We start from the raw sequence: 10,000 nt of genomic DNA, 5'->3' as shown, positions 1-10,000 counted from the left end.
GGACCCATTGGCCCGCGGCACCGGTGGCTGCTAGAGGGCCTCCGGCGCCGTCAGCCGGGGTACGTCCCAGGCCGGCCGGACGGCGGGCAGCCGGAGGCAACGGCCTGGAACGGAGCCAGACTTGAGTCGTTCCGTGCCGTGGGCAAAAAGGCAGGGCTGCGGGTCAGCGCAGTTTGGCAAACCTAGCCGCAAGTGCGGGAAGGGCGGAGGAGCACACGGACGCCGCCTTCCCAAACTGAGCCCAAAGTGCCCAGGCATGCCCCCTTGATCTCGCCTAATCAGTGAGCCCAAAATAATTTCAGAGTGTGGAAACCTTATCCAAAAAGGTCGAAAAGAACGGCCAGAGATCAAGTCCGAAAGGGGAAATCAGTAACAAGCAAGCAGAGTAATCATTAACCAAAAAGCGCAAAATTATGTTAAAAGTGTGAAATCATTAACCAAAAACTCGAAAATAATGTCCAGAGACCAAGTCCGAAAGGGCAAATGGTTAACCAGTAAGCAGAGTAATCATTAACCAAAAATCGCAAAAGTAAGTAAAAAGTATGAAATCATTAACCAAAAATCGCAAAAGTAAGTAAAAAGTGTGAAATCATTAACCAAAAACTCGAAAATAATGTGCAGAGACTAAGTCCGAAAGGGCAAATGGTTAACCAGTAAGCAGAGTCATCATTAACCAAAAATCGCAAAAGTAAGTAAAAAGTGTGAAATCATTAACCAAAAATCGCAAAAGTAAGTAAAAAGTGTGAAATCATTAACCAAAAACTCGAAAATAATCTCCAGAGACTAAGTCCGAAAGGGCAAATGGTTAACCAGTAAGCAGAGTAATCATTAACCAAAAATCGCAAAAGTAAGTAAAAAGTGTGAAATCATTAACCAAAAATCGCAAAAGTAAGTAAAAAGTGTGAAATCATTAACCAAAAACTCGAAAATAATGTCCAGAGACTAAGTCCAAAAGGGCAAATGGTTAACCAGTAAGCAGAGTAATCATTAACCAAAAAGCGCAAAAATATGTTAAAAGTGTGAAATCATTAACCAAAAACTCGAAAATAATGTGCAGAGACTAAGTCCGAAAGGGCAAATGGTTAACCAGTAAGCAGAGTAATCATTAACCAAAAATCGCAAAAGTAAGTAAAAAGTGTGAAATCATTAACCAAAAACTCGAAAATAATCTCCAGAGACTAAGTCCGAAAGGGCAAATGGTTAACCAGTAAGCAGAGTAATCATTAACCAAAAATCGCAAAAGTAAGTAAAAAGTGTGAAATCATTAACCAAAAACTCGAAAATAATGTCCAGAGACCAAGTCCGAAAGGGCAAATGGTTAACCAGTAAGCAGAGTAATCATTAACCAAAAATCGCAAAAGTAAGTAAAAAGTGTGAAATCATTAACCAAAAATCGCAAAAGTAAGTAAAAAGTGTGAAATCATTAACCAAAAAGTCGAAAATAATCTCCAGAGACTAAGTCCGAAAGGGCAAATGGTTAACCAGTAAGCAGAGTAATCATTAACCAAAAATCGCAAAAGTAAGTAAAAAGTGTGAAATCATTAACCAAAAATCGCAAAAGTAAGTAAAAAGTGTGAAATCATTAACCAAAAAGTCGAAAATAATCTCCAGAGACTAAGTCCAAAAGGGCAAATGGTTAACCAGTAAGCAGAGTAATCATTAACCAAAAATCGCAAAAGTAAGTAAAAAGTGTGAAATCATTAACCAAAAACTCGAAAATAATCTCCAGAGACTAAGTCCGAAAGGGCAAATGGTTAACCAGTAAGCAGAGTAATCATTAACCAAAAGGCGCAAAAGTAAGTAAAAAGTATGAAATCAGTAACCAAAAAGCGCAAAAATATGTTAAAAGTGTGAAATCATTAACCAAAAAGTCGAAAATAATCTCCAGAGACTAAGTCCGAAAGGGCAAATGGTTAACCAGTAAGCAGAGTAATCATTAACCAAAAATCGCAAAAATATGTTAAAAGTGTGAAATCATTAACCAAAAACTCGAAAATAATGTGCAGAGACTAAGTCCGAAAGGGCAAATGGTTAACCAGTAAGCAGAGTAATCATTAACCAAAAAGGGCAAAAGTAAGTAAAAAGTATGAAATCATTAACCAAAAAGCACAAAATTAAGTTAAAAGTGTGAAATCATTAACCAAAAAGTCGAAAATAATGTCCAGAGACCAAGTCCGAAAGGGCAAATGGTTAACCAGTAAGCAGAGTAATCATGAACCAAAAATCGCAAAAGTAAGTAAAAAGTATGAAATCATTAACCAAAAAGGGCAAAAGTAAGTAAAAAGTATGAAATCATTAACCAAAAATCGCAAAAGTAAGTAAAAAGTATGAAATCATTAACCAAAAATCGCAAAAGTAAGTAAAAAGTATGAAATCATTAACCAAAAAGCACAAAATTAAGTTAAAAGTGTGAAATCATTAACCAAAATGTCGAAAACAATGTCCAGAGACTAAGTCCGAAAGGGCAAATGGTTAACCAGTAAGCAGAGTAATCATTAACCAAAAATCGCAAAAGTAAGTAAAAAGTGTGAAATCATTAACCAAAAACCCGAAAATAATGTCCAGAGACTAAGTCCGAAAGGGCAAATGGTTAACCAGTAAGCAGAGTAATCATTAACCAAAAATCGCAAAAGTAAGTAAAAAGTGTGAAATCATTAACCAAAAACTCGAAAATAATGTCCAGAGACTAAGTCCGAAAGGGCAAATGGTTAACCAGTAAGCAGAGTAATCATTAACCAAAAGGCGCAAAAGTAAGTAAAAAGTATGAAATCAGTAACCAAAAAGCGCAAAAATATGTTAAAAGTGTGAAATCATTAACCAAAAACTCGAAAATAATGTGCAGAGACTAAGTCCGAAAGGGCAAATAATTAACCAGTAAGCAGAGTAATCATTAACCAAAAAGCGCAAAAATATGTTAAAAGTGTGAAATCATTAACCAAAAACTCGAAAATAATGTCCAGAGACTAAGTTCGAAAGGGCAAATGGTTAACCAGTAAGCAGAGTAATCATTAACCAAAAATCGCAAAAGTAAGTAAAAAGTGTGAAATCATTAACCAAAAAGCACAAAATTAAGTTAAAAGTGTGAAATCATTAACCAAAAAGTCGAAAATAATCTCCAGAGACTAAGTCCGAAAGGGCAAATGGTTAACCAGTAAGCAGAGTAATCATTAACCAAAAATCGCAAAAATATGTTAAAAGTGTGAAATCATTAACCAAAAACTCGAAAATAATGTGCAGAGACTAAGTCCGAAAGGGCAAATGGTTAACCAGTAAGCAGAGTAATCATTAACCAAAAAGGGCAAAAGTAAGTAAAAAGTATGAAATCATTAACCAAAAAGCACAAAATTAAGTTAAAAGTGTGAAATCATTAACCAAAAAGTCGAAAATAATGTCCAGAGACCAAGTCCGAAAGGGCAAATGGTTAACCAGTAAGCAGAGTAATCATGAACCAAAAATCGCAAAAGTAAGTAAAAAGTATGAAATCATTAACCAAAAATCGCAAAAGTAAGTAAAAAGTATGAAATCATTAACCAAAAAGCACAAAATTAAGTTAAAAGTGTGAAATCATTAACCAAAATGTCGAAAACAATGTCCAGAGACTAAGTCCGAAAGGGCAAATGGTTAACCAGTAAGCAGAGTAATCATTAACCAAAAATCGCAAAAGTAAGTAAAAAGTGTGAAATCATTAACCAAAAACCCGAAAATAATGTCCAGAGACTAAGTCCGAAAGGGCAAATGGTTAACCAGTAAGCAGAGTAATCATTAACCAAAAATCGCAAAAGTAAGTAAAAAGTGTGAAATCATTAACCAAAAACTCGAAAATAATGTCCAGAGACTAAGTCCGAAAGGGCAAATGGTTAACCAGTAAGCAGAGTAATCATTAACCAAAAGGCGCAAAAGTAAGTAAAAAGTATGAAATCAGTAACCAAAAAGCGCAAAAATATGTTAAAAGTGTGAAATCATTAACCAAAAACTCGAAAATAATGTGCAGAGACTAAGTCCGAAAGGGCAAATAATTAACCAGTAAGCAGAGTAATCATTAACCAAAAAGCGCAAAAATATGTTAAAAGTGTGAAATCATTAACCAAAAACTCGAAAATAATGTCCAGAGACTAAGTTCGAAAGGGCAAATGGTTAACCAGTAAGCAGAGTAATCATTAACCAAAAATCGCAAAAGTAAGTAAAAAGTGTGAAATCATTAACCAAAAATCGCAAAAGTAAGTAAAAAGTGTGAAATCATTAACCAAAAACTCGAAAATAATGTCCAGAGACTAAGTCCAAAAGGGCAAATGGTTAACCAGTAAGCAGAGTAATCATTAACCAAAAAGCGCAAAAATATGTTAAAAGTGTGAAATCATTAACCAAAAACTCGAAAATAATGTGCAGAGACTAAGTCCGAAAGGGCAAATGGTTAACCAGTAAGCAGAGTAATCATTAACCAAAAATCGCAAAAGTAAGTAAAAAGTGTGAAATCATTAACCAAAAACTCGAAAATAATCTCCAGAGACTAAGTCCGAAAGGGCAAATGGTTAACCAGTAAGCAGAGTAATCATTAACCAAAAATCGCAAAAGTAAGTAAAAAGTGTGAAATCATTAACCAAAAACTCGAAAATAATGTCCAGAGACCAAGTCCGAAAGGGCAAATGGTTAACCAGTAAGCAGAGTAATCATTAACCAAAAATCGCAAAAGTAAGTAAAAAGTGTGAAATCATTAACCAAAAATCGCAAAAGTAAGTAAAAAGTGTGAAATCATTAACCAAAAACTCGAAAATAATCTCCAGAGACTAAGTCCGAAAGGGCAAATGGTTAACCAGTAAGCAGAGTAATCATTAACCAAAAATCGCAAAAGTAAGTAAAAAGTGTGAAATCATTAACCAAAAATCGCAAAAGTAAGTAAAAAGTGTGAAATCATTAACCAAAAAGTCGAAAATAATCTCCAGAGACTAAGTCCAAAAGGGCAAATGGTTAACCAGTAAGCAGAGTAATCATTAACCAAAAATCGCAAAAGTAAGTAAAAAGTGTGAAATCATTAACCAAAAACTCGAAAATAATCTCCAGAGACTAAGTCCGAAAGGGCAAATGGTTAACCAGTAAGCAGAGTAATCATTAACCAAAAGGCGCAAAAGTAAGTAAAAAGTATGAAATCAGTAACCAAAAAGCGCAAAAATATGTTAAAAGTGTGAAATCATTAACCAAAAAGTCGAAAATAATCTCCAGAGACTAAGTCCGAAAGGGCAAATGGTTAACCAGTAAGCAGAGTAATCATTAACCAAAAATCGCAAAAATATGTTAAAAGTGTGAAATCATTAACCAAAAACTCGAAAATAATGTGCAGAGACTAAGTCCGAAAGGGCAAATGGTTAACCAGTAAGCAGAGTAATCATTAACCAAAAAGGGCAAAAGTAAGTAAAAAGTATGAAATCATTAACCAAAAAGCACAAAATTAAGTTAAAAGTGTGAAATCATTAACCAAAAAGTCGAAAATAATGTCCAGAGACCAAGTCCGAAAGGGCAAATGGTTAACCAGTAAGCAGAGTAATCATGAACCAAAAATCGCAAAAGTAAGTAAAAAGTATGAAATCATTAACCAAAAAGGGCAAAAGTAAGTAAAAAGTATGAAATCATTAACCAAAAATCGCAAAAGTAAGTAAAAAGTATGAAATCATTAACCAAAAATCGCAAAAGTAAGTAAAAAGTATGAAATCATTAACCAAAAAGCACAAAATTAAGTTAAAAGTGTGAAATCATTAACCAAAATGTCGAAAACAATGTCCAGAGACTAAGTCCGAAAGGGCAAATGGTTAACCAGTAAGCAGAGTAATCATTAACCAAAAATCGCAAAAGTAAGTAAAAAGTGTGAAATCATTAACCAAAAACCCGAAAATAATGTCCAGAGACTAAGTCCGAAAGGGCAAATGGTTAACCAGTAAGCAGAGTAATCATTAACCAAAAATCGCAAAAGTAAGTAAAAAGTGTGAAATCATTAACCAAAAATCGCAAAAGTAAGTAAAAAGTGTGAAATCATTAACCAAAAACTCGAAAATAATGTGCAGAGACTAAGTCCGAAAGGGCAAATGGTTAACCAGTAAGCAGAGTAATCATTAACCAAAAAGCGCAAAAATATGTTAAAAGTGTGAAATCATTAACCAAAAACTCGAAAATAATGTGCAGAGACTAAGTCCGAAAGGGCAAATGGTTAACCAGTAAGCAGAGTAATCATTAACCAAAAATCGCAAAAGTAAGTAAAAAGTGTGAAATCATTAACCAAAAATCGCAAAAGTAAGTAAAAAGTGTGAAATCATTAACCAAAAACTCGAAAATAATCTCCAGAGACTAAGTCCGAAAGGGCAAATGGTTAACCAGTAAGCAGAGTAATCATTAACCAAAAATCGCAAAAATATGTTAAAAGTGTGAAATCATTAACCAAAAACTCGAAAATAATGTGCAGAGACTAAGTCCGAAAGGGCAAATGGTTAACCAGTAAGCAGAGTAATCATTAACCAAAAATCGCAAAAGTAAGTAAAAAGTGTGAAATCATTAACCAAAAATCGCAAAAGTAAGTAAAAAGTGTGAAATCATTAACCAAAAACTCGAAAATAATGTGCAGAGACTAAGTCCGAAAGGGCAAATGGTTAACCAGTAAGCAGAGTAATCATTAACCAAAAAGCGCAAAAATATGTTAAAAGTGTGAAATCATTAACCAAAAACTCGAAAATAATGTGCAGAGACTAAGTCCGAAAGGGCAAATAATTAACCAGTAAGCAGAGTAATCATTAACCAAAAAGCGCAAAAATATGTTAAAAGTGTGAAATCATTAACCAAAAACTCGAAAATAATGTCCAGAGACTAAGTTCGAAAGGGCAAATGGTTAACCAGTAAGCAGAGTAATCATTAACCAAAAATCGCAAAAGTAAGTAAAAAGTGTGAAATCATTAACCAAAAAGCACAAAATTAAGTTAAAAGTGTGAAATCATTAACCAAAAAGTCGAAAATAATCTCCAGAGACTAAGTCCGAAAGGGCAAATGGTTAACCAGTAAGCAGAGTAATCATTAACCAAAAAGCGCAAAAATATGTTAAAAGTGTGAAATCATTAACCAAAAACTCGAAAATAATGTGCAGAGACTAAGTCCGAAAGGGCAAATAATTAACCAGTAAGCAGAGTAATCATTAACCAAAAAGCGCAAAAATATGTAAAAAGTGTGAAATCAGTAACCAAAAAGCGCAAAAGTAAGTAAAAAGTGTGAAATCATTAACCAAAAACTCGAAAATAATCTCCAGAGACTAAGTCCGAAAGGGCAAATGGTTAACCAGTAAGCAGAGTAATCATTAACCAAAAAGCGCAAAAATATGTTAAAAGTGTGAAATCATTAACCAAAAACTCGAAAATAATGTGCAGAGACTAAGTCCGAAAGGGCAAATAATTAACCAGTAAGCAGAGTAATCATTAACCAAAAAGCGCAAAAATATGTAAAAAGTGTGAAATCAGTAACCAAAAAGCGCAAAAGTAAGTAAAAAGTGTGAAATCATTAACCAAAAAGTCGAAAATAATCTCCAGAGACTAAGTCCGAAAGGGCAAATGGTTAACCAGTAAGCAGAGTAATCATTAACCAAAAAGCGCAAAAATATGTTAAAAGTGTGAAATCATTAACCAAAAACTCGAAAATAATGTCCAGAGACTAAGTCCGAAAGGGCAAATGGTTAACCAGTAAGCAGAGTAATCATTAACCAAAAATCGCAAAAGTAAGTAAAAAGTGTGAAATCATTAACCAAAAAGCACAAAATTAAGTTAAAAGTGTGAAATCATTAACCAAAAAGTCGAAAATAATCTCCAGAGACTAAGTCCGAAAGGGCAAATGGTTAACCAGTAAGCAGAGTAATCATTAACCAAAAAGCGCAAAAATATGTTAAAAGTGTGAAATCATTAACCAAAAATCGCAAAAGTAAGTAAAAAGTGTGAAATCATTAACCAAAAAGTCGAAAATAATGTCCAGAGACTAAGTCCGAAAGGGCAAATGGTTAACCAGTAAGCAGAGTAATCATTAACCAAAAAGCGCAAAAATATGTTAAAAGTGTGAAATCATTAACCAAAAACTCGAAAATAATGTCCAGAGACTAAGTCCGAAAGGGCAAATGGTTAACCAGTAAGCAGAGTAATCATTAACCAAAAAGGGCAAAAGTAAGTAAAAAGTATGAAATCATTAACCAAAAAGTCGAAAATAATGCCCAGAGACTAAGTCCGAAAGGGCAAATGGTTAACCAGAAAATCCGTCGAATAATGTCCAGAGACTAAGTCCGAAAGGGCAAATGGTTAACCAGTGGAAGGGCGATCAAGCGGAAAAATTTGCCCCGGTTACCCGGGATGGAGTTCCAGAGGTCCGGCCAGAGTTGTCAAATTCGTCCCGCTGATCGGACGCTTGTCATTCGGGTGGCTGGGGGTTGGCGGGGTATCTGCACAGTAGTAGGAGGTGGCAAGTCGGGACTTGGACGTTTATTCCAAGAGTCCACCCGAGCCTCCAGGTCTGCAGAGACCGACCCTAGCTGCCGCCCAACCGACTTTTAAGCCTTTTTCGGATGGGGATTTTTTCCCATTTTCGTCCATTTTTCGGGTTTTCTGTCGGGCTTAATAGGCGGCAGCCTGACCCCCGGCCGAGGCGGGGGGCGCACTCTCCCTTGCGTAAGGGTCCGGATTTGCCCCGGAAAGTGCCCCCGACGGCCTCCCGACCCGGGTGCCTGCAGGGCGGGGGAAAGGGTAGTCCCAGCCGCAGGAAATCATTAACCAAAAGACTTAGCCGTCGGGGCAGAGGCTAAGACCCGGGCTGGTGAAATCATTAACCAAAAGGAATGCACCCTTTTCCGAAAGTGCAGGCCGAAATAAGGCGAGCCTTGGGCCGGGAAGGCCAAAACCCCCAACTCATGGAAGTGTATGGGGTCGGACTCGGCGACTTTCCCGGGCCCCGAGTTGACCTTTCCCCACGGGGGCGGTCAAGTTGCTCCCGCCAAGAGGGCACGTTGCATTTGCTGCCGCTCTAGTCCCCGGGCTAGTTAATCAGTTGCCGTCGGAAGTCCCGATGCCGAAATGAAAAATGGCCGTTGCGGCGATTTGGCGCCTCATTTTCGGAAGGACTACCGGCAGGCAACCCGCCGAATTGACACTTGCGATTCGGGTGGCTGGGGGTTGGCGGGGTACCCGGAGATTTTCGGGAACTCGATTTTCAGAACTTTTGCTGGCAGCGGTTGCACTTGCAAAGTGGCCGAAGAAGTGCTCCCTCAAGGAAGGACCTTCTTTTGAAATAAAAGACCTTCCGAAGAGTGCCTGGAAGTCATTTATGAGCATTTAAGGGTAAATCTGGCGGACTTTCCATGCTCTGTTGCCGGCTCTGAAATATCGCACAGTTGGGTCTAGGCCGGTAGACTGGCTGTGAAAACAGACAAAGTGTTTTGGCGAGCGAGAGAAAACAAGGCCTTGGAACAGATTGGGGGGTGCGGAGGCACACCACACCCACAGGAAAAGAATTAATGAAAAAAAAACCAAAGTCTATGACATGTCTGTTGGTACAGTGAGAAAAGCAAAGAAGGGAGGCTGCGATGGCAGAGCAAAGCCGACCTTCATACAGATATACATGTCAAAGAAAGAAACTATGCCCGCAAAAGACTTGGTGCGAAATAACAAGGCTCCTTGTGAACGGTTATCTTTGTCTGTCAGGCGCAGATTGTGGCGGCGTCGCCTGGTTTCCTTGGGTTGCACTACATGTATGTCCTAGTCTCAAACGAAAAGTGCGTGCCCAGAATTTTGTCCAAGTTAGGCGACGCACGCCGGCTGGCATCACCTCTCCGTGCGAGCGCCGAAAGCTTTGGTCGACCTGTTTGGCTACGCTGGTCGCGGTTGCTCCTTACAGTGATGGGGACGGAAAACCGATGCGAGTTGACCAGGCGACGTCAACCAAGTTGCATGCTTTCTCCCCCCCCCCCCGCCGCCGCCAACCCCACACTGTGTGAAAG

The sequence above is a fragment of the Heterodontus francisci genome, unplaced genomic scaffold (genome assembly GCF_036365525.1).
Source record: "Heterodontus francisci isolate sHetFra1 unplaced genomic scaffold, sHetFra1.hap1 HAP1_SCAFFOLD_776, whole genome shotgun sequence".
NCBI classification, from domain to species: domain Eukaryota; kingdom Metazoa; phylum Chordata; class Chondrichthyes; order Heterodontiformes; family Heterodontidae; genus Heterodontus; species Heterodontus francisci.
The sequence above is the reverse complement of the archived record's forward strand: the minus strand, read 5'-3'. Positions refer to the sequence as shown.